At 52.6% G+C, this 25,955-nt stretch overlaps 1 protein-coding gene across 1 annotated transcript in view; it reads right to left on the bottom strand.

Moving 5' to 3' along the window:
• The window catches only part of LOC140385851 (acid-sensing ion channel 4-A-like), a 936,074-nt gene that overhangs the window by 265,991 nt on the left and 644,128 nt on the right, over window positions 1-25,955 (bottom strand). The window lies entirely within an intron of this gene.

The raw sequence follows: 25,955 nt of genomic DNA, 5'->3' as shown, positions 1-25,955 counted from the left end.
AAAAAGAGCGGGAGCTGCGAGTAGGAGCGGAGATTTAAAAAGAACGGGAGCTGCGAGTCGGAGCAGAGATTTAAAAAGAGCAGGAGCTGAGAGTCGGAGCGGAGATTTATAAAGAGCGGGAGCTGAGAGTCGGAGCGGAGATTTAAAAAGAGCAGGAGCTGCGAGTCGGAGCGGAGATTTATAAAGAGCGGGAGCTGCGAGTCGGAGCGGAGATTTAAAAAGAGCAGGAGCTGAGAGTCGGAGCGGAGGTTTAAAAAGAGCGGGAGCTGCGATTCGGAGCGGAGATTTAAAAAGAGCGGGAGCTGAGTGTCGGAGTGGAGATTTAAAAAGAGCGGGAGCTGCGAGTCGGAGTGGAGATTTAAAAAGAGCAGTAGCTGTGAGTCAGATCGGAGATTTATAAAGAGCGGGAGCTGCGAGTCGGAGCGGAGATTTAAAAAGAGCAGGAGCTGAGAGTGGAGCGGAGATTTAAAAAGAGCGGGAGCTGCGAGTCGGAGCGGAGATTTAAAAAGAGCAGGAGATGAGAGTCGGAGCGGAGATTTAAATAGAGATTTACAAAGAGCGGGAGCTGAGAGTCAGAGCGGAGGTTTATAAAGAGCGGGAGATGCGAGTCGGAGCGGAGATTTAAAAAGAGCGGGAGTTGCGAGTCAGAGCGGAGATTTAAAAAGAGCAGGAGCTGAGAGTCGGAGCGGAGGTTTAAAAAGAGCGGGAGCTGCGAGTCGGAGCGGAGATTTAAAAAGAGCAGGAGCTGCGAGTCGGTGCGGAGATTTATAAATAGCAGGAGCTGCGATTCAGTGCGGAGATTTAAAAAGAGCGGGACATGCGAGTCGGAGCGGAGATTTAAAAAGAGCGGGAGCTGAGAGTCAGAGCGGAGATTTAAAAAGAGCAGGAGCTGAGAGTCGGAGCGGAGATTTAAAAAGAGCAGGAGCTGCGAGTCAGTGCGGAGATTTAAAAAGAGCGGGAGATGCGAGTCGGAGCGGAGATTTAAAAAGAGCGGGAGCTGCGAGTCGGAGCGGAGATTTAAAAAGAGCTGGAGCTGCGAGTCGGAGCGGAGATTTAAAAAGCGCGGGAGCTGAGAGTCGGAGCGGAGACTTATAAAGAGTGGGAGCTGAGTGTCGGAGCAGAGATTTAAAAAGAGCGGGAGCTGAGATTCGGAGCGGAGATTTAAAACGAGCAGGAGCTGCGAGTCGGAGCGGAGATTTATAAAGAGCGGTAGCGGCGAGTCAGAGCGGAGATTTAAAAAGAGCGGGAGCTGCGAGTCGGAGCAAAGATTTAAAAAGAGCGGGAGCAGAGTGTCGGAGCGGAGATTTAAAAAGAGCGGGAGCTGACAGTCAGTGCGGAGATTTGAAAAGAGCGGGAGCTGCGAGTCGGAGCGGAGATTTAAAAAGAGCAGTAGCTTTGAGTTCGATCGGAGATTTATAAAGAGCGGGAGCTGCGAGTCGGAGCGGAGATTTAAAAAGAGCAGGAGCTGAGAGTGGAGTGGAGATTTAAAAAGAGCAGGAGATGAGAGTCGGAGCGGAGATGTAAAAGAGATTTCTAAAGAGCTGGAGTTGAGAGTCAGAGCGGAGATTTATAAAGAGCGGGAAATGCGAGTCAGAGCGGAGATTTAAAAAGAGCGGGAGTTGCGAGTCAGAGCGGAGATTTAAAAAGAGCGGGAGCTGCGAGTCGGAGCGGAGATTTATAAAGAGCGGGAGCTGCGAGTCGGAGCGGAGATTTAAAAAGCGCAGGAGCTGAGAGTCGGAGCGGAGATTTATAAAGAGCGGGACCTGATAGTCGGAGCAGAGATTTAAAAAGAGCGGGAGCTGAGAGTCGGAGCGGAGATTTAAAAAGAGCAGGAGCTGCGAGTCGGAGCGGAGATTTAAAAAGAGCAGGAGCTGCGAGTCAGTGCGGAGATTTAAAAAGAGCGGGAGCTGCGAGTCGGAGCGGAGATTTAAAAAGAGCGGGAGCTGAGAGTCGGAGCGGAGATTTAAAAAGAGCGGGAGCTGACAGTCAGTGCGGAGATTTAAAAAGAGCGGGAGTTGCGAGTCGGAGAGGAGATTTAAAAAGAGCAGGAGCTGTGAGTCAGAGTGGAGATTTAAAAAGAGCGGGAGCTGCGAGTCGGAGCGGTGGAGATTTAAAAAGTGATTTATAAAGAGCGGTTTAGCGCACAAAGACTCCGAGAGACGAATAGAGTGAAGTCGATGAGGCTTTATTAAGCGTGACTGTTCCCCCGCAGTTCAGTAGTAGACTGCCTGCGGGGGAGGACTCCAGGTACTTATACTCCGCCTTCAGGGCGGATCTAGAGGTCAACGTCCAACCAGGACCGGGGATCTGTCAGCCAATGACATCATGGCTTCACAGTCCCACATGACCCCTAATGCATACTACCACATTCACCCCTTGTTAAAAATGAACCCGGCGGGGTGATGCTTCGCATGGTGGTAAGGGTTTACAAGGCTGGTCCTGGGAGAAAAACTTTTGCATGTTATTACAGTATGTACAAGGTTTTCTTTTGTTCCAAACTATTTACAGTAATCGTCAGGAAAAGACAAAATGTTCTCGTTAAAAGTCCACATATTGTACTGTTAGATCGACGCCACGAGTCGGTCGGGCGGTCTGGTCGTCCGTGTCGATCGCCTCGGCCCCGGTGGTGGTGGCGGTGCTTGTTCCGGTGTTGTCATATCCGGGAGCCTTACGGTTTCAGCTTGGGCTTTATTCTTGGTCGGGCCTGAGGGGAGGGGAACCGATCCTCCTGGGAAGGGGGCGGTCGCGGGGTGCGACGGTGGCAGGAAGGTGGGGGGTTGGGTGAATGGTGTCGGGGGGTGTGTGTGTTGCCGGCAGGCGCCAGATCCCGCAGGGAGACCGTGTCCTGTCGGCCGTCGGGGTACTCCACGTAAGCGCACTGCGGGTTCGCGTGGAGGAGGTGAACCCTTTCGACCAACGGGTCCGCCTTGTGTGCCCGCACATGCTTTCGGAGCAAGATGGGTCCTGGGGCCGCCAGCCAGGTCGGCAGCGACGTTCCAGAGGAGGACTTCCTAGGGAAGACAAGGAGACGCTCGTGAGGCGTTTGATTAGTGCTCGTACACAATAGCGACCGGATGGAGTGGAGAGCGTCCGGGAGGACCTCCTGCCACCGTGAAACTGGGAGGTCCCTGGACCGTAGGGCCAGTAGGACGGTCTTCCAGACCGTGCCGTTCTCCCTCTCTACTTGCCCGTTCCCCCAGGGGTTGTAGCTGGTCGTCCTGCTTGAGGCTATGCCCTTGCTGAGCAGGAACTGGCGCAGCTCGTCAATCATGAAAGAGGACCCCCTGTTGCTGTGGACGTATGCGGGGCAACCGAACAGTGTGAAGATGGTGTTCAGGGCTTTAATGACTGTAGCCGCGGTCATGTCAGAGCAGGGGATGGCGAATGGGAAGCGGGAGTACTCGTCCACCACATTAAGGAAGTATGTGTTGCGGTCGGTGGAGGGGAGGGGTCCTTTGAAATCCAGACTAAGGCGTTCAAAGGGGCGGGAAGCCTTAATCAGGTGCGCTCCATTTGGCCTGAAAAAATGCGGCTTGCATTCTGCGCAGATGTGGCAGTCCCTTGTGACTGTACGGACCTCCTCTAAAGAGTATGGGAGGTTGCGGGACTTGATAAAGTGGTAAAACCGAGTGACCCCCGGGTGGCAGAGGTCCTCGTGGAGGGTTTGGAGGCGGTTAATTTGTGCGTTGGCACATGTGCCGCGGGATAGGGCATCGGACGGCTCGATCAGCTTTCCGGGACGATACAAGATCTCGTAGTTGAAGATGGAGAGCTCGATCCTCCACCTTAAGATCTTGTCGTTTTTGATTTTGCCCCGCTGTGCATTATCGAACATGAAGGCTACCGACCGTTGGTCCGTGAGGAGAGTGAATCTCCTGCCGGCCAGGTAATGCCTCCAATGTCGCACAGCTTCCACTGTGGCTTGGGCCTCCTTTTCCACTGAGGAGTGGCGGATTTCTGAAGCGTGGAGGGTTCGGGAGAAAAAGGCCACGGGTCTGCCCGCTTGGTTGAGGGTGGCCGCTAGAGCTACGTCGGAGGCGTCGCTCTCGACCTGGAAGGGGAGGGACTCGTCGATGGCGCGCATCGTGGCCTTTGCGATATCTGCTTTGATGCGGCTGAAGGCCTGGCAAGCCTCTGTCGACAGAGGGAAGGTCGTGGTCTGTATTAGGGGGCGGGCCTTGTCTGCGTACTGGGGGACCCACTGGGCGTAGTATGAAAAGAACCCCAGGCAGCGTTTTAGGGCTTTTGAGCAGTGCGGGAGGAGAAATTCCATGAGGGCGCGCATACGTTCGGGGTCGGGGCCTATTATCCCATTGCGCACTACATATCCCAAGATGGCTAGCCGGTTGGTGCTAAAAACGCACTTGTCCTCGTTGTACGTGAGGTTCAAGGCTTTAGCGGTCTGGAGGAATTTTTGGAGGTTGGCGTCGTGGTCCTGCTGATCGTGGCCGCAGATGGTTACATTGTCGAGATACGGGAACGTGGCCCGCAACCCGTGTTGATCAACCATTCGGTCCATCTCTCGTTGGAAGACCGAGACCCCATTTGTGACGCCAAATGGGACCCTTAGGAAATGGTATAATCGCCCGTCTGCCTCAAAGGCTGTGTATTTGCGGCCACTTGGGCGGATGGGGAGCTGATGGTAGGCGGACTTGAGGTCCACGGTGGAGAAGACCTTATATTGGGCAATCCGATTGACCATGTCGGATATGCGGGGGAGAGGGTACGCGTCTAGTTGTGTGTACCTGTTGATGGTCTGGCTATAGTCTATGACCATCCTTTGCTTCTCCCCTGTCTTCACTACTACCACCTGTGCTCTCCAGGACTATTGCTGGCCTGGATTATGCCTTCCTTTAGTAGCCGCTGGACTTCGGACCGAATGAAGGTCCGGTCCTGGGCGCTGTACCGTCTGCTCCTAGTGGCGACGGGTTTGCAATCCGGGGTGAGGTTTGCAAACAAGGATGGGGGCTGAGGGTTGCGAGGCCGCAGATAGTGAGTGGGGGTATTGGGCCGCCGAATTTGAACGTAAGGCTCTGCAGATTGCACTGGAAGTCTAATCCCAGTAATGTGGGGGCGCAGAGTTGGGGAAGGACGTAGAGCCTGTAGTTTTTGAACTCCCTCCCCTGCACCGTTAGGGTCACTATGCAGAAGCCTTTGATCTGTACGGAGTGGGATCCTGCAGCTCGGGAAATCTTTTGTGCGCTGGGACGGATGGTCAAAGAACAGCGTCTTACCGTGTCGGGGTGGAAAAAGCTCTCCGTACTCCCGGAGTCGACCAGGCATGGTGTCTCGTGCCCGTTTATCAGCACCGTTGTCGTCGTCGTCTGGAGCGTCCGGGGCCGTGCTTGGTCCAGCGTCATTGAAGCCAGACGTGGTTGTAATGGTTGAGCGTCTTCTTCGAACCCCATGGAGCCGTCGACTCTGGGGTCCGTTGTTGCCGTCCAAGATGGCGTTGGGGGTGAACAAGATGGCCACCCCCGTGCATCGCACATGGCTGGGGGGTCACAAGATGGCGGCGGGCTGGACAAAATGGCCGCCCCCATGCGTCGCACAGGTCGGGGGTGGTCCAAGATGGCGGCGCCCTTCCTCTCCTCGTGGTGGCCAGGACCCAAAATGGCGGCGCCTGCGGGTCGCACATGGGGCGCTGGGGGGGTTGGGGAGCGTTAGGAACACGCAGGACTCCCTCTTCTCTGGGGACAGCGGTGGCCGGGACCCAAAGTATTAGCGCCGGCGGGTCATACATGGGGCGCGGGGAGTTGGGGAGCGTAAGCGGCGTGCAGGGCTCCCTGTTCTCCCGGGACAGCGGTGGTCGGGACCCAGAGTGGCTGCGCCTGCGGGTCGTACATGGGGCGCTGGAGGGGTTGGGGAGCGTAAACGGCGTGCAGGGCTCCCTGTTCTCCCGGGACAGCGGCGACCTCGCGGGACCGGCACACAGCCGCGAAATGGCCCTTTTTCCCGCAGCTCTTGCAGATCGCTGCGCGGGCCGGGCAGCGCTGCCGGGGGTGTTTCGCCTGGCTGCAGAAATAGCAGCGGGCGCCCCCGGTGCGACTTGGCATTTGGACCGCGCAAGCCTGTGGGGTGTCCGGGGGGGGGGGGGTGGGTTTGTCGCGACGGGTACGTACGGAGCCCAATGGGCTGCCGCGCGGTAGGGGCCGTAGGCGCGGGTATTTCGTGCGGCCACGTCTTGGGAGGCTGCTAGGGCCCGTGCCTCTGAGAGTCCTAGCGACTCTTTTTCTAGAAGTCTTTGGCGGATTTGGGAGGAGTTCATACCTGTCACAAAAGCATCGTGCATTAACATGTCCGTGTGTTCATTTGCGTTCACCGACGGGCAGCTGCAGGCTCGTCCCAAAATTAGTAGCGCGGCGTAGAATTCATCTATCGATTCTCCGGGACTTTGCCGTCTCGTTGCGAGTTGATAGCGAGAGGAGATCTGGTTTACTGGGCGGACATAGAGACTTTTTAGTGCTGCGAACGCCGTCTGGAAATCCTCTGCGTCTTCGATGAGAGAGAAAATCTCCGTGCTTAACCTCGAGTGCAGGACCTGTAGTTTTTGGTCTTCTGTGACCCGGCCGGTGGCCGTTCTGAGGTAGGCCTCAAAACAAGTCTGCCAGTGCTTGAAAGCTGCTGCCGCGTTCACTGCGTGGGGGCTGATCCTCAGGCATTCCGGGATGATCCTGAGCTCCATAGTCCTTTAGTCACGCTTAGTAAATTGTAGCGCACAAAGACTCCGAGAGACGAATAGAGTGAAGTCGGACCAGATATTTAAAAAGAACGGGAGCAGAGAGTCAGAGCGGAGATTTAAAAAGAGCGGGAGCTGAGAGTCAGAGCGGAGATTTAAAAAGAGCGGGTGCTGAGAGTCGCGGAGATTTGAAAAGAGCGGGAGCTGAGAGTCAGAGCGGAGATATAAAAAGAGAAGGAGCTGAGAGTCAGAGCGGAGATTTGAAAAGAGCGGGAGCTGAGAGTCGCGGAGATTTGAAAAGAGCGGGAGCTGAGAGGGACACCTCTGGACAGCAGGCTAAAATTAAAAAACAATTCAGGAGTGACATCACATCAAAACAATAGCTTCATTGGCTGGTGTTATCGTGCGGGGCGCAGAGGTTCCCGACTGAGTGCTTGCTGAGAAGGGGAGTGAATAACAGGTGAGCTCTTTCTTTCTTTTTCTTTTTTTAACTCGAGGGATTGGCAGGGAAGGTAGTGCAATGTTCCTCCTGCAGAATGTTTGAGGTGAGGGACGCCGTCAGTGTCCCTGCTGATTTCATCTGTGGGAAGTGTACCCATCTCCAGCTCCTCAGAAACCGTGTTAGGGAACTGGAGCTGGAGCTGGATGAACTTCGGATCATTCGGGAGGCAGAGGTGGTCAGAGATAGAAGCTTCAGGGTGTAGTTACTCCGAAGAATCAAGATAGATGGGTGACGGTGAGAGGGGCTGGGAGGAAGCAGTCAGTGCAGGGATCCCCTGTGGTCGTTCCCCTTAGTAACATACTGTTAGGGGGGGGGGGGACTTACCAGGGGTAAGCCATGGGGTACAGGTCTCTGGCACAGAGTCTGTCCCTGTTGCTCAGAAGGGAAGGGGGAGAGGAGTAGAGCATTAGTCATTGGAGACTCCATAGTTAGGGGGATAGATAGGAGATTCTGTGGGAACGAGAGAGACTCGCGGTTGGTGTGTTGCCTCCCAGGTGCCAGGGTGCGTGATGTCTTGGGTCGTGTTTTCAAGATCCTTAAGAGGGAGGGGGAGCAGCCCCAAGTCATGGTCCACATAGGTACCAACGACATAGGTAGGAAAAGGGATAGGGATGTAAGGCAGGAATTCAGGGAGTTAGGGTGGAAACTTAGATCTAGGACAGAGTTATTATCTCTCGGTTGATACCCGTGCCACGTGCTAGCGAGACGAGGAATAGGGAGAGAGAGGAGTTGAACACGTGGCTACGGGGATGGTGCAGGAGGGCGGGTTTCAGATTTCTGGATAATTAGGGCTCATTCTGGGGTCGGTGGGCCTCTACAAATGGGATGGTCTACACCTGGACCAGAGGGGTACCAATATCCTGGGGGGGAAATTTGCTAATGCTCTTCGGGAGGGTTTAAACTAGTTCAGCAGGGGCTTGGGAACCTGAATTGTAGCTCCAGTATACAGGAGGTTGAGAGTAGTGAGGCCATGAGTAAGGTTTCAAAGGTGCAGGAGTGTACCGGCAGGCAGGAAGGTGGTTTAAAGTGTGTCTTCTTCAACGCCAGGAGCATTTGGAATAAGGTGGGTGAACTTTCGGCATGGGTTGGTACCTGGGACTTCGATGTTGTGGCCATTTCGGAGACATGGACAGAGCAGGGACAGGAATGGTTGTTGCAGGTGCCGGGGTTTAGATATTTCAGTAAGCTCAGGGAAGCTGGTGAAAGAGGGGGAGGGGTGGCATTGTTAGTCAAGGACAGTATTACGGTGGCAGAAAGGACGTTTGATGAGGACTCGTCTGCTGAGGTAGTATGGGCTGAGGTTAGAAACAGGAAAGGAGAGGTCACCCTGCTGGGGGTTTTCTATAGGCCTCCGAAAAGCTCCAGAGATGTAGAGGAAAGGATTGCAAAGATGATTCTGGATAGGAGCGAAAGCAACAGGGTAGTTGTTATGGGGGACTTTAACTTTCCAAATATTGACTGGAAACGCTATAGTTCGAGTACTTTAGATGGGTCAGTTTTTGTCCAATGTGTGCAGGAGGGTTTCCTGACACAGTATGTAGATAGGCCAACGAGGGGCGAGGCCATATTGGATTTGGTACTGGGTAATGAATCAGGACAGGTGTTAGATTTGGAGGTAGGTGAGCACTTTGGTGATAGTGACCACAATTCCATTGCATTTACTTTAGTGATGGAAAGGGATAGGTATATACCGCAGGGCAAGAGTTATATCTGGGGGAAAGGCAATTATAATGCGATGAGGCAAGACTTAGGCTGCATCGGATGGAGAGGAAAACGGCAGGGGATGGGCACAATGGAAATGTGGAGCTTGTTCAAGGAACAGCTACTGCGTGTCCTTGATAAGTATGTACCTGTCAGGCAGGGAGGAAGTGGTCGAGCAAGGAAACCGTGGTTTACTAAAGCACTTGTCAAGAGGAAGAAGGAGGCTTATGTAAAGATGAGACATGAAAGTTCAGTTAGGGCGCTCGAGAGTTACAAGTTAGCTAGGAAGGACCTAAAGAGAGAGCTAAGAAGAGCCAGGAGGGGACATGAGAAGTCTTTGGCAGGTAGGATCAAGGATAACACTAAAGTGTTCTATACATATGTCAGGAATAAACGAATGACTAGGGTAAGAGTAGGGCCAGTCAAGGACAGTAGTGGGAAGTTGTGCTTGGAGTCCGAGGAGATAGGATAGGTGCTAAATAAATATTTTTCGTCAGTTTTCACACAGGAAAAGACAATGATATCGAGGAGAATACTGAGATTCAGGCTACTAGACTAGAAGGGCTTGAGGTTCAGAAGAAGGAGGTGTTAGCAATTATGGAAAGTGTCAAAATAGATAAGTCCCCTGGGCCGGATGGGATTTATCCTAGGATTCTCTGGGAAGCTTGGGAGGAAATTGCTGAGCCTTTGGCTTTGATCTTTAAGTCATCTTTGTCTACCGGAATAGTGCCAGAAGACTGGAGGATAGCAAATGTTGTCCCCTTGTTCAAGAAGGGGAGTAGAGACAACCCCGGTAACTATAGACCAGTGAGCCTTACTTCTGTTGTGGGCAAAATCTTGGAAAGGTTTATAAGAGATAGGATGTATAATCATCTGGAAAGGAATAATTTGATTAGAGATAGTCAACACGGTTTTGTGAAGGGTAGGTTGTGCCTCACAAACCTTATTGAGTTCTTTGAGAAGGTGACCAAACAGGTGGATGAGGGTAAAGCAGTTGATGTGGTGTAGATGGATTTCAGTAAAGCGTTTGATAAGGTTCCCCACGGTGGGTACTGCAGAAAATACAGAGGCATGGGATTCAGGGTGATTTAGCAGTTTGGATCAGAAATTGGCTAGCTGGGAGAAGACAAAGGGTGGTGGTTGATGGGAAATGTTCAGACTGGAGTCCAGTTACGAGTGGTGCACAACAAGGATCTGTTTTGGGGCCACTGCTGTTTGTCATTTTTATAAATGGCCTGGAGCAGGGCGTAGAAGGATGGGTGAGTAAATTTGCAAATGACACTAAAGTCGGTGGAGTTGTGGACAGTGCGGAAAGATGTTACAAGTTACAGAGGGACATAGATAAGCTGCAGCGCTGGGCTGAGAGGTGGCAAATGGAGTTTAATGCAGAAAAGTGTGAAGTGATTCATTTTGGAAGGAATAACAGGAAGACAGAGTACTGGGCTAATGGTAAGATTCTTGGCAGTGTGGATGAGCAGAGAGATCTCGGTGTCCATGTACATAGATCCCTGAAAGTTGCCACTCAGGTTGAGAGGGTTGTTAAGAAGGCGTACGGTGTGTTAGCTTTTATTGGTAGAGGGATTGAGTTTCGGAACCATGAGGTCATGTTGCAGCTGTACAAAACTCTGGTGCGGCCGCATTTGGAGTATTGCGTGCAATTCTGGTCAGCGCATTATAGGAAGGATGTGGAAGCATTGGAAAGGGTGAAGAGGAGATTTCCCAGAGTGTTGCCTGGTATGGAGGGAAGATCTTATGAGGAAAGGCTTAGTGGCTTCAGGCTGTTTTCGTTAGAGAGAAGAAGGTTAAGAGGTGACTTAATTGAGGCATACAAGATGATCAGAGGATTGGATAGGGTGGACAGTGAAAGCCTTTTTCCTCGGATGGTGATGTCTAGCATGAGGGGACATACCTTTAAATTCAGGGGAGATAGATATAAGACAGATGTCAGAGGGAGCTTCTTACTCAAAGATTAGTAAGGGCGTGGAATGCCCAGCCTGCAACAGTAGTGGACTCGCCAACACTAAGGGCATTCAAATGGTCATTGGATAGACATATGGACGATAAGGGAATAGTGTAGATGGGCTTTTGAGTGGTTTCACAGGTCGGCGCAACATCGAGGGCCGAAGGGCCTGTCCTGTGCTGTAATGTTCTATGTTCTATTTTCTCTGTTCTAGTTGCAGACACACTGACTCTCACTGGGATACAGTTCCACACTCTCTGACTCTCACTGGGATACAGTTCCACACACACTGACTCTCACGGGGATACAGTTCCACGCACACTGACTCTCACTGGGATACAGTTCCACACACACTGACTCTCACTGGGATACAGTTCCACACACACTGACTCTAACTGGGATACAGTTACACACTCTCTGACTCTCACTGGGATACAGTTCCCCACACACTGACTCTCACTGGGGTACAGTTCCACACACACTGACTTTCACTGGGATACAGTTCCACACACACTGACTCTCACTGGGATGCAGGTTCCACACACACTGACTCTCACTGGGATACAGTTCCACACACACAGACTCTCACTGGGATACAGTCCCACACACACTGACTCTCACTTGGATATAGTTCCACACACTGACTCTCACTGGGACACAGTTCCACACACACTGACTCTCACTGGGATACAGTTCCACACACACTGACTCTCACTGGGATACAGTTCCACACACACTGACTCTCACTGGGATGCAGGTTCCACACACACTGACTCTCACTGGGATACAGTTCCACACACACTGACTCTCACTGGGATACAGTTCCACACACACTGACTCTCACTGGGATACAGTTCCACACACACTGACTCTCACTGGGATACAGTTCCACACACACTGACTCTCACTGGGATACAGTTCCACACACACTGACTCTCACTGGGGTACAGTTCCACACACTGAATCTCACTGGGGTACGGGTTCCACACACACTGACTCTCTGGGATACAGTTACACACACACTGACTCTCACTGGGATACAGTTCCCCACACACTGACTCTCACTGGGATACAGTTCCACGCACACTGACTCTCACTGAGATACAGTTCCACACACACTGACTCTCACTGGGATACAGTTCCACACAAACTGACTCTCACTGGGGTACACTTCCACACACTGACTCTCACCGGGGTATGGGTTCCACACACACTGACTCTCACTGGGGTACATGTTCCACACACACTGACTCTCACTGGGATACAGTTCCACACACACTGACTCTCACTGGGATACAGTTCCACACACACTGACTCTCACTGGGATACAGTTCCACACACACTGACTCCCACTGGGATACAGTTCCACACACACTGACTATCACTGGGATACAGTCCCACACACACTGACTCTCACTGGGATACATTTTCACACACACTGAATCTCACTGGGACACAGTTCCACACACACTGACTCTCACTGGGATACAGTTCCACACACACTGAATCTCACTGGGACACAGTTCCACACACACTGACTCTCACTGGGATACAGTTCCACACACATTGACTCTCACTGGGATACAGTTCCACACACACTGACTCTCACTGGTGTACAATTCCACAAACACTGACTCTCGCTATATCCAGTTCCACACACACTGACACACACTGGGACACAGTTCCACACACAATGATGCCTACTGGGATATAGTTCCACACACTGACTCTCACTGGGATAGAGTTCCACACACACTGACTCTCACTGAGATACATTTCCACACACACTGATTCTCACTGGGATACGGTCCCACAGACACTGACTCTCACTGGGATATGGTTCCACACACACTGAAACTCACTGGGATACAGTTCCACACACACTGACTCTCACTGCGGTAATGTTCCACACACACTGACTCTCACTGTGATACGGTTCCACACACACTGACTCTCACTGGGATACAGTTCCACACACGCTAACTCTCACTGGGTACTGTTCCACACACACTGACTCTCACTGGGGTACAGTTCCACACACTCTGACTGTCACTGGGATACAGTTCCACACACACTGACTCTCACTGTGATACAGTCCCACACACACTGACTCTCACTGGGATACAGTTCCACACACACTGACTCTCACTGGGATACAGGTTCCACACACACTGAATCTCACTGGGGTACAGTTCCACACACACTGACTCTCACTGGGATACTGGTTCCACACACACTGACTCTCACTGGGATACAGTTCCACACACACTGACTCTCACTGGGATACAGTTCCACACACACTGACTCTCACTGGGATACAGTTCCACACACACTGACTCTCACTGGGTCACAGTTCCACACACACTGATTCTCACTGGGATACAGTCCCACACACACTGACTCTCACTGGGATACAGTTCCACACACACTGACTCTCACTGGGAGACAGGTTCCACACACACTGACTCTCACTGGGATACAGTTCCATACACACTGACTCTCACTGGGATACAGTTCCACACACACTGACTCTCACTGGGATACAGTTCCACACACACTGACTCTCACTGGGATACAGTTCCTCACACACTGACTCCCACTGGGGTACAGTTCCACACACACTGACTCTCACTGGGATACAGTTCCACACACACTGACTCTCACTGGGTTCCTGTTCCACACACTGACTCTCACTGGGATACAGTTCCACACACACTGACTCTCAATGGGATACTATTCCACACACACTGACTCTCACTGAGATACAGTTCCACACACACTTACTCTCCCTTGGATACAGTTCCACACACACTGACTCTCACTGGGATACTGTTCCACACACACTGAGTCTCACGGGGGTACAGTTCCACACACACTGACTCTCACTGTGATACAGTTCCACACACACTGACTCTCACTGGGATACAGTTCCACACACACTGACTCTCACTGGGATACAGTTCCACACACACTGACTCTCACTGGGATCCAGTTCCACACACACTGACTCTCATTGGGGTACGTGTCCCACACACACTGACTCTCACTGGGATACAGTTCCACACACACTGACTCTCACTGGGGTACAGTTCCACACACACTGACTCTCACTGGGATACAGTTCCACACACACTGACTCTCACTGGGATACTATTCCACACACACTGACTCTCACTGGGATACAGTTCCACACACAATTACTCTCCCTTGGACACAGTTCCACACACACTGACTCTCACTGGGATACAGTTCCACACACACTGAGTCTCACGGGGGTACAGATCCACACACACTGACTCTCACTGGGATACAGTTCCACACACACTGACTCTCACTGGGATACAGTTCCACACACACTGACTCTCACTGGGATACAGTTCCACACACACTGACTCTCACTGGGATCCAGTTCCACACGCACTGACTCTCACTGGGATACAGTTCCACACACACTGACTCTCACTGGGATACTGTTCCACACACACTGACTCTCACTGGGATACAGTTCCACACACACTTACTCTCCCTTGGATACAGTTCCACACACACAGACTCTCACTGGGATACAGTTCCACACAGACTGAGTCTCACTGGGGTACAGTTCCACACACACTGACTCTCACCGGGATACAGTTCCACAAACACTGAATCTCACTGGGATACAGTTCCACACACACTGACTCTCCCTGGGATCAAGTTCCACCCACACTGACTCTCTCTGGGATCCAGTTCCTCTCACACTGACTCTCACTGGGGTACAGTTCCACACACACTGACTCTCACTGGGATACAGTTCCACACACACTGACTCTCACTGGGATACAGTTCCACACACACTGACTCTCACTGGGATACAGTTCCAGACACTGACTCTCAGTGGGGGACAGTTCCACACACACTGACTCTCACTGGGATACAGTTCTACCCACACTGACTCTCACTGGGATACAGTTCCATGCACACTGACTCTCAGTGCGGGACAGTTCCACACACACTGACTCTCACTGGGATACAGTTCTACCCACACTGACTCTCACTGGGATACAGTTCCATGCACACTGACTCTCACTGGGATACAGTTCCACACACAATTACTCTCCCTTGGACACAGTTCCACACACACTGACTCTCACTGGGATACAGTTCCACACACACTGAGTCTCACGGGGGTACAGATCCACACACACTGACTCACTGGGATACAGTTCCACACACACTGACTCTCACTGGGATACAGTTCCACACACACTGACTCTCACTGGGATACAGTTCCACACACACTGACTCTCACTGGGATACAGTTCCACACGCACTGACTCTCACTGGGATACAGTTCCACACACACTGACTCTCACTGGGATACTGTTCCACACACACTGACTCTCACTGGGATACAGTTCCACACACACTTACTCTCCCTTGGATACAGTTCCACACACACTGACTCTCACTGGGATACAGTTCCACACACACTGAGTCTCACTGGGGTACAGTTCCACACACACTGACTCTCACTGGGATACAGTTCCACACACACTGACTCTCTCTGGGATCCAGTTCCTCTCACACTGACTCTCACTGGGGTACAGTTCCACACACACTGACTCTCACTGGGGTACGGGTCCCACACACACTGACTCTCACTGGGATACAGTTCCAGACACACTGACTCTCAGTGGGGGACAGTTGCACACACACTGACTCTCACTGGGATACAGTTCCACACACACTGACTCTCACTGGGAGACAGTTCCACGCACACTGACTCTCAGTGGGGGACAGTTCCACACACACTGACTCTCACTGGGATACAGTTCCACACACACTGACTCTCACTGTGATACAGTTCCACGCACACTGACTCTCAGTGGGGTACAGTTCCACACACACTGACTCTCACTGGGATACATTTCCACACACACTGACTCTCACTGGGATTCAGTTCCACACACACTGACTCTCACTGGGATTCAGTTCCACACACACTGACTCTCACTGGGATACAGTTCTACCCACACTGACTCTCACTGGGATACAGTTCCACGCACACTGACTCTCAGTGCGGGACAGTTCCACACACACTGACTCTCACTGGGATACAGTTCCACACACACTGACTCTCACTGGGATACAGTTCCACACACACTGACTCTCACTGGGATACAGTTCCACACACACTGTCTCTCACTGGGATCCAGTTCCACGCACACTGACTCTCAGTGGGGGACAGTTCCACACACACTAACTCTCACTGAGATACAGTTCCACACACACTGACTCTCACTGGGATACAGTTCCACACACACTGACTCTCACTGGGATACAGTTCCACGCACACTGACTCTCACTGAGATACAGTTCCACACACACTGACTCTCACTGGGATACAGTTCCACACAAACTGACTCTCACTGGGGTACACTTCCACACACTGACTCTCACCGGGGTATGGGTTCCACACACACTGACTCTCACTGGGGTACATGTTCCACACACACTGACTCTCACTGGGATACAGTTCCACACACACTGACTCTCACTGGGATACAGTTCCACACACACTGACTCCCACTGGGATACAGTTTCACACACACTGAATCTCACTGGGACACAGTTCCACACACACTGACTCTCACTGGGATACAGTTCCACACACACTGAATCTCACTGGGACACAGTTCCACACACACTGACTCTCACTGGGATACAGTTCCACACACATTGACTCTCACTGGGATACAGTTCCACACACACTGACTCTCACTGGTGTACAATTCCACAAACACTGACTCTCGCTATATCCAGTTCCACACACACTGACACACACTGGGACACAGTTCCACACACAATGATGCCTACTGGGATATAGTTCCACACACTGACTCTCACTGGGATAGAGTTCCACACACACTGACTCTCACTGAGATACATTTCCACACACACTGATTCTCACTGGGATACGGTTCCACAGACACTGACTCTCACTGGGATATGGTTCCACACACACTGAAACTCACTGGGATACAGTTCCACACACACTGACTCTCACTGCGGTACAGTTCCACACACACTGACTCTCACTGTGATACGGTTCCACACACACTGACTCTCACTGGGATACAGTTCCACACACGCTAACTCTCACTGGGTACTGTTCCACACACACTGACTCTCACTGGGGTACAGTTCCACACACTCTGACTGTCACTGGGATACAGTTCCACACACACTGACTCTGACTGTGATACAGTCCCACACACACTGACTCTCACTGGGATACAGTTCCACACACACTGACTCTCACTGGGATACAGGTTCCACACACACTGAATCTCACTGGGGTACAGTTCCACACACACTGACTCTCACTGGGATACTGGTTCCACACACACTGACTCTCACTGGGATACAGTTCCACACACACTGACTCTCACTGGGATACAGTTCCACACACACTGACTCTCACAGGGATACAGTTCCACACACACTGACTCTCACTGGGTCACAGTTCCACACACACTGATTCTCACTGGGATACAGTCCCACACACACTGACTCTCACTGGGATACAGTTCCACACACACTGACTCTCACTGGGAGACAGGTTCCACACACACTGACTCTCACTGGTATACAGTTCCATACACACTGACTCTCACTGGGATACAGTTCCACACACACTGACTCTCACTGGGATACAGTTCCACACACACTGACTCTCACTGGGATACAGTTCCTCACACACTGACTCCCACTGGGGTACAGTTCCACACACACTGACTCTCACTGGGATACAGTTCCACACACACTGACTCTCACTGGGTTCCTGTTCCACACACTGACTCTCACTGGGATACAGTTCCACACACACTGACTCTCAATGGGATACTATTCCACACACACTGACTCTCACTGAGATACAGTTCCACACACACTTACTCTCCCTTGGATACAGTTCCACACACACTGACTCTCACTGGGATACAGTTCCACACACACTGAGTCTCACGGGGGTACAGTTCCACACACACTGACTCTCATTGTGATACAGTTCCACACACACTGACTCTCACTGGGATACAGTTCCACACACACTGAGTCTCACGGGGGTACAGTTCCACACACACTGACTCTCATTGTGATACAGTTCCACACACACTGACTCTCACTGGGATACAGTTCCACACACACTGACTCTCACTGGGATACAGTTCCACACACACTGACTCTCACTGGGATCCAGTTCCACACACACTGACTCTCATTGGGGTACGTGTCCCACACACACTGACTCTCACTGGGATACAGTTCCACACACACTGACTCTCACTGGGGTACAGTTCCACACACACTGACTCTCACTGGGATACAGTTCCACACACACTGACTCTCACTGGGTTCCTGTTCCACACACACTGACTCTCACTGGGATACAGTTCCACACAAACTGACTCTCACTGGGATACTATTCCACACACACTGACTCTCACTGGGATACAGTTCCACACACAATTACTCTCCCTTGGACACAGTTCCACACACACTGACTCTCACTGGTATACAGTTCCACACACACTGAGTCTCACGGGGGTACAGATCCACACACACTGACTCTCACTGGGATACAGTTCCACACACACTGACTCTCACTGGGATACAGTTCCACACACACTGACTCTCACTGGGATACAGTTCCACACACACTGACTCTCACTGGGATCCAGTTCCACACGCACTGACTCTCACTGGGATACAGTTCCACACACACTGACTCTCACTGGGATACTGTTCCACACACACTGACTCTCACTGGGATACAGTTCCACACACACTTACTCTCCCTTGGATACAGTTCCACACACACTGACTCTCACTGGGATACAATTCCACACAGACTGAGTCTCACTGGGGTACAGTTCCACACACACTGAATCTCACTGGGATACAGTTCCACACACACTGACTCTCCCTGGGATCAAGTTCCACCCACACTGACTCTCTCTGGGATCCAGTTCCTCTCACACTGACTCTCACTGGGGTACAGTTCCACACACACTGACTCTCACTGGGATACAGTTCCACACACACTGACTCTCACTGGGATACAGTTCTACCCAACTGACTCTCACTGGGATACAGTTCCATGCACACTGACTCTCAGTGCGGGACAGTTCCACACACACTGACTCTCACTGGGATACTATTCCACACACACTGACTCTCACTGGGATACAGTTCCACACACAATTACTCTCCCTTGGACACAGTTCCACACACACTGACTCTCACTGGGATACAGTTCCACACACACTGACTCTCACTGGGATACAGTTCCTCACACACTGACTCTCACTGGGATACAGATCCACACACACTGACTCTCACTGGGATACAGTTCCACACACACTGACTCTCACTGGGATACAGTTCCACACACACTGACTCTCACTGGGATACAGTTCCACACACACTGACTCTCACTGGGATACAGTTCCACACGCACTGACTCTCACTGGGATACAGTTCCACACACACTGACTCTCACTGGGATACTGTTCCACACACACTGACTCTCACTGGGATACAGTTCCACACACACTTACTCTCCCTTGGATACAGTTCCACACACACTGACTCTCACTGGGATACAGTTCCACACACACTGAGTCTCACTGGGGTACAGTTCCACACACACTGACTCTCACTGGGATACTATTCCACACACACTGACTCTCACTGGGATACAGTTCCACACACAATTACTCTCCCTTGGACACAGTTCCACACACACTGACTCTCACTGGGATACAGTTCCACACACACTGACTCTCACTGGGATACAGTTCCTCACACACTGACTCTCACTGGGATACAGATCCACACACACTGACTCTCACTGGGATACAGTTCCACACACACTGACTCTCACTGGGATACAGTTCCACACACACTGACTCTCACTGGGATACAGTTCCACACACACTGACTCTCACTGGGATACAGTTCCACACGCACTGACTCTCACTGGGATACAGTTCCACACACACTGACTCTCACTGGGATACTGTTCCACACACACTGACTCTCACTGGGATACAGTTCCACACACACTTACTCTCCCTTGGATACAGTTCCACACACACTGACTCTCACTGGGATACAGTTCCACACACACTGAGTCTCACTGGGGTACAGTTCCACACACACTGACTCTCACTGGGATACAGTTCCACACACACTGACTCTCACTGGGATACAGTTCCACACACACTGACTCACTCTGGGATCCAGTTCCTCTCACACTGACTCTCACTGGGGGGCAGTTCCACACACACTGACTCCCACTGGGGGGCAGTTCCACACACACTGACTCTCACTGGGGTACGGGTCCCACACACACTGACTCTCACTGGGATACAGTTCCAGACACACTGACTCTCAGTGGGGGACAGTTGCACACACACTGACTCTCACTGGGATACAGTTCCACACACACTGACTCTCACTGGGATACAGTTCCACGCACACTGACTCTCAGTGGGGGACAGTTCCACACACACTGACTCTCACTGGGATACAGTTCCACACACACTGACTCTCACTGTGATACAGTTCCACGCACACTGACTCTCAGTGGGGTACAGTTCCACACACACTGACTCTCACTGGGATACTGTTCCACACACACTGACTCTCACTGGGATACAGTTCCACACACACTTACTCTCCCTTGGATACAGTTCCACACACACTGACTCTCACTGGGATACAGTTCCACACAGACTGAGTCTCACTGGGGTACAGTTCCACACACACTGACTCTCACTGGGATACAGTCCCACACACAGTGACTCTCACTGGGATACAGTTCCACACACACTGACTCTCACTGGGATACTGTTCCACACACACTGACTCTCACTGGGATACAGTTCCACACACACTTACTCTCCCTTGGATACAGTTCCACACACACTGACTCTCACTGGGATACAGTTCCACACAGACTGAGTCTCACTGGGGTACAGTTCCACACACACTGACTCTCACTGGGATACAGTTCCACACACACTGACTCTCACTGGGATACAGTTCCACACACACTGACTCTCACTGGGATCCAGTTCCACACGCACTGACTCTCACTGGGATACAGTTCCACACACACTGACTCTCACTGGGATACTGTTCCACACACACTGACTCTCACTGGGATACAGTTCCACACACACTTACTCTCCCTTGGATACAGTTCCACACACACTGACTCTCACTGGGATACAGTTCCACACAGACTGAGTCTCACTGGGGTACAGTTCCACACACACTGAATCTCACTGGGATACAGTTCCACACACACTGACTCTCCCTGGGATCAAGTTCCACCCACACTGACTCTCTCTGGGATCCAGTTCCTCTCACACTGACTCTCACTGGGGTACAGTTCCACACACACTGACTCTCACTGGGATACAGTTCCACACACACTGACTCTCACTGGGATACAGTTCCAGACACACTGACTCTCAGTGGGGGACAGTACCACACACTGACTCTCACTGGGATACAGTTCTACCCACACTGACTCTCACTGGGATACAGTTCCATGCACACTGACTCTCAGTGCGGGACAGTTCCACACACACTGACTCTCACTGGGATACTATTCCACACACACTGACTCTCACTGGGATACAGTTCCACACACAATTACTCTCCCTTGGACACAGTTCCACACACACTGACTCTCACTGGGATACAGTTCCACACACACTGACTCTCACTGGGATACAGTTCCTCACACACTGACTCTCACTGGGATACAGATCCACACACACTGACTCTCACTGGGATACAGTTCCACACACACTGACTCTCACTGGGATACAGTTCCACACACACTGACTCTCACTGGGATACAGTTCCACACACACTGACTCTCACTGGGATACAGTTCCACACGCACTGACTCTCACTGGGATACAGTTCCACACACACTGACTCTCACTGGGATACTGTTCCACACACACTGACTCTCACTGGGATACAGTTCCACACACACTTACTCTCCCTTGGATACAGTTCCACACACACTGACTCTCACTGGGATACAGTTCCACACACACTGAGTCTCACTGGGGTACAGTTCCACACACACTGACTCTCACTGGGATACAGTTCCACACACACTGACTCTCACTGGGATACAGTTCCACACACACTGACTCACTCTGGGATCCAGTTCCTCTCACACTGACTCTCACTGGGGGGCAGTTCCACACACACTGACTCCCACTGGGGGGCAGTTCCACACACACTGACTCTCACTGGGGTACGGGTCCCACACACACTGACTCTCACTGGGATACAGTTCCAGACACACTGACTCTCAGTGGGGGACAGTTGCACACACACTGACTCTCACTGGGATACAGTTCCACACACACTGACTCTCACTGGGATACAGTTCCACGCACACTGACTCTCAGTGGGGGACAGTTCCACACACACTGACTCTCACTGGGATAGAGTTCCACACACACTGACTCTCACTGTGATACAGTTCCACGCACACTGACTCTCAGTGGGGTACAGTTCCACACACACTGACTCTCACTGGGATACATTTCCACACACACTGACTCTCACTGGGATTCAGTTCCACACACACTGACTCTCAGTGGGGTACAGTTCCACACACACTGACTCTCACTGGGATTCAGTTCCACACACACTGACTCTCACTGGGATACAGTTCTACCCACACTGACTCTCACTGGGATACAGTTCCACGCACACTGACTCTCAGTGCGGGACAGTTCCACACACACTGACTCTCACTGGGATACAGTTCCACACACACTGACTCTCACTGGGATACAGTTCCACACACACTGACTCTCACTGGGATACAGTTCCACACACACTGTCTCTCACTGGGATACAGTTCCACGCACACTGACTCTCAGTGGGGGACAGTTCCACACACACTAACTCTCACTGAGATACAGTTCCACACACACTGACTCTCACTGGGATACAGTTCCACACACACTGACTCTCACTTGGATACAGTTCCACACACACTGACTGTCACTGGGGTACAGTTCCACACACACTGACTCTCACTGGGATACAGTTCCACACACAGACTCTCACTGGAGTACAGTTCCATACATACTGACTCCCACTGGCATACAGTTCCACACACACTGACTCTCACTGGGATACAGTTCCACACACACTGACTCTCACTGGGATACAGTTCCACACACACTGACTCTCACTGGGATACAGTTCCACACACACTGACTCTCACTGGGGTACAGTTCCACCCACACTGACTCTCACTGGGATACAGTTCCACACACACTGATTCTCACTGGGATACAGTTCCACACACACTGACTCTCACTGGGATACAGTTCCACACACACTGACTCTCACTGGGATACATTTCCACACACACTGACTCTCACTGGGATACAGTTCCACACACACTGACTCTCACTGGGGTACAGTTCCACACACACTGACTCTCACTGGGATTCAGTTCCACACACACTGACTCTCACTGGGATACAGTTCCACACACACTGACTCTCACTGGGATACAGTTCCACACACACTGACTCTCACTGGGATACAGTTCCACACACACTGACTCTCACTGGGATACAGTTCCACACACACTTACTGTCCCTTGGATACAGTTCCACACACACTGACTCTCACCGGGGTACAGTTCCACACACACTGACTCTCACTGGGATACAGTTCCACACACACTTACTCTCCCTTGGATACAGTTCCACACACACTGACTCTCACTGGGGTACAGTTCCACACACACTGACTCTCACTGGGATACAGTTCCACACACACTGACTCTCACTGGGGTATATTTCCACACACACTGACTCTCACTGTGGTACAGTTCCACACACACTGACTCTCACTGGGGTATATTTCCACACACACTGACTCTCACTGTGGTACAGTTCCACACACACTGACTCTCTCTGGGATTCAGTTCCACACACACTGACTCTCTCTGGGATTCAGTTCCACACACACTGACTCTCACTGGGATACAGTTCCACACACACTGACTCTCACTGGGATACAGTTCCACACACACTGACTCTCACTGGGATACAGTTCCACACACACTGACTCTCACTGGGATACAGTTTCACACACACTTACTGTCCCTTGGATACAGTTCCACACACACTGACTCTCACTGGGATACAGTTCCACACACACTTACTGTCCCTTGGATACAGTTCCACACACACTGACTCTCACCGGGGTACAGTTCCACACACACTGACTCTCACTGGGATACAGTTCCACACACACTTACTCTCCCTTGGATACAGTTCCACACACAATGACTCTCACTGGGATACAGTTCCACACACACTGACTCTCACTGGGATACAGTTCCACACACACTGACTCTCACTGGGGTATATTTCCACACACACTGACACTCACTGGGATACAGTTCCACACACACTGACTCTCACTGGGATACAGTTCCACACACACTGACTCTCACTGGGATACAGTTCCACACACACTGACTCTCACTGGGATACAGTTCCACACACACTGACTCTCACTGGGGTATATTTCCACACACACTGACACTCACTGGGATTCAGTTCCACACACACTGACTCTCACTGGGATACAGTTCCACACACACTGACTCTCTCTGGGATTCAGTTCCACACACACTGACTCTCTCTGGGATTCAGTTCCACACACACTGACTCTCACTGGGATACAGTTCCACATTTCCTGTACAGTTTGTTTAGGATTTCTTTCTCACACTAAAACACATTACACAACATTGACTCTGTCTGAGAAATGTGTCTTCTGAAGCTGGAATTCCCCCAGCCCAGCCCCCAGTCCCCGGCCCCCAGCCGAGACCCCAGCCCAGACCCCAGCCCAAGGCCCCCAGCCCAGCCCCAGTCCCCGGCCCCCAGCCCAGTCCCCAGTCCAGACCCCAGCCCCCGGCCTTCAGCCCAGACCCCAGTCCCCGGCCCCCAGCCCAGACCCCAGTCCAGACCCCAGCCCCCGTCCCCCAGCCCAGACCCCAGTCCAGACCCCAGCCCCCGGCCCTCAGCCCAGACCCCAGTCCAGACCCCAGCCCCCGGCCCCCAGCCGAGACCCCAGCCCAGACCCCAGCCCCCGGCCCCCAGCCCAGACCCCAGTCCAGACCCCAGCTCCGACCCCCAGCCCAGACCCCAGTCCCCGGCCCCCAGCCCAGACCCCAGTCCCCGGCCCCCAGCCCAGACCCCAGCCCAGACCCCAGCCCCCGGCCCCCAGCCCAGACCCCAGTCCAGACCCCAGCCCCCGGCCCATAGCCCAGACCCCAGTCCAGACGCCAGTCCATACCCCAAACCCCGGCCCCCAGCCCAGACCCCAGTCCAGACCCCAGCCCAGCCCCCACCCCCTCTGCCCCCACCCCCTCTTCCCCCACCCCCTCTGCCCCCACCCCCTCTTCCCCCACCCCCTCTGCTCCCCACCCCCCTCTGCCCCCCACCCCCCCTCTGCTCCCCACCCCCCTCTGCCACTCACCCCCTCTGCTCCCACCCCCCTCTGCTCCCCCTCTGCCACTCACCCCCTCTGCCACCCACCCCGCTCTTCCCCCCTATGCCCCCTGTCCCCCACTACCCCCACCCCCCTCTGCCCCCACCCCCCTCTGCCCCCACCCCCCTCTGCCCCCCACCCCCCTCTGCCACCCACACTGCTCTTCCCCCCTTACCCCCTCTGCCTCCCACCCCCCCTCTGCCCCCCCCCCTTTGCCTCCCACCCTGTATGCCCCTCACCCCCCTCTGCCCCTCACCCCCCTCTGCCCCCACACCCTCTGCGCCCCACCCCCTCTGCCCCCTGACCCCCTCTGCACCCCGTCCCCCTCTGCCCCCCACCCCCTCTGCCTCCCACCCCCTGTGCCTCCCACCCACTCTACCCCCCACCCCCTTTGCCCCCCACCCCTCTCCGCCCCCCCCCCTCCCCCCTGCCCCCGCTGAGCTGATGCACTCTCCCCCAGCGGAGAGCGGTTCACTGTGTGGCCCAGGATGGGACCGGGAAATGTC

Source organism: Scyliorhinus torazame, chromosome 2, assembly GCF_047496885.1.
Source record: "Scyliorhinus torazame isolate Kashiwa2021f chromosome 2, sScyTor2.1, whole genome shotgun sequence".
NCBI classification, from domain to species: domain Eukaryota; kingdom Metazoa; phylum Chordata; class Chondrichthyes; order Carcharhiniformes; family Scyliorhinidae; genus Scyliorhinus; species Scyliorhinus torazame.
Note: the sequence above shows the minus strand (reverse complement) of the source record. Positions and strands in the feature narration are given on the sequence as shown.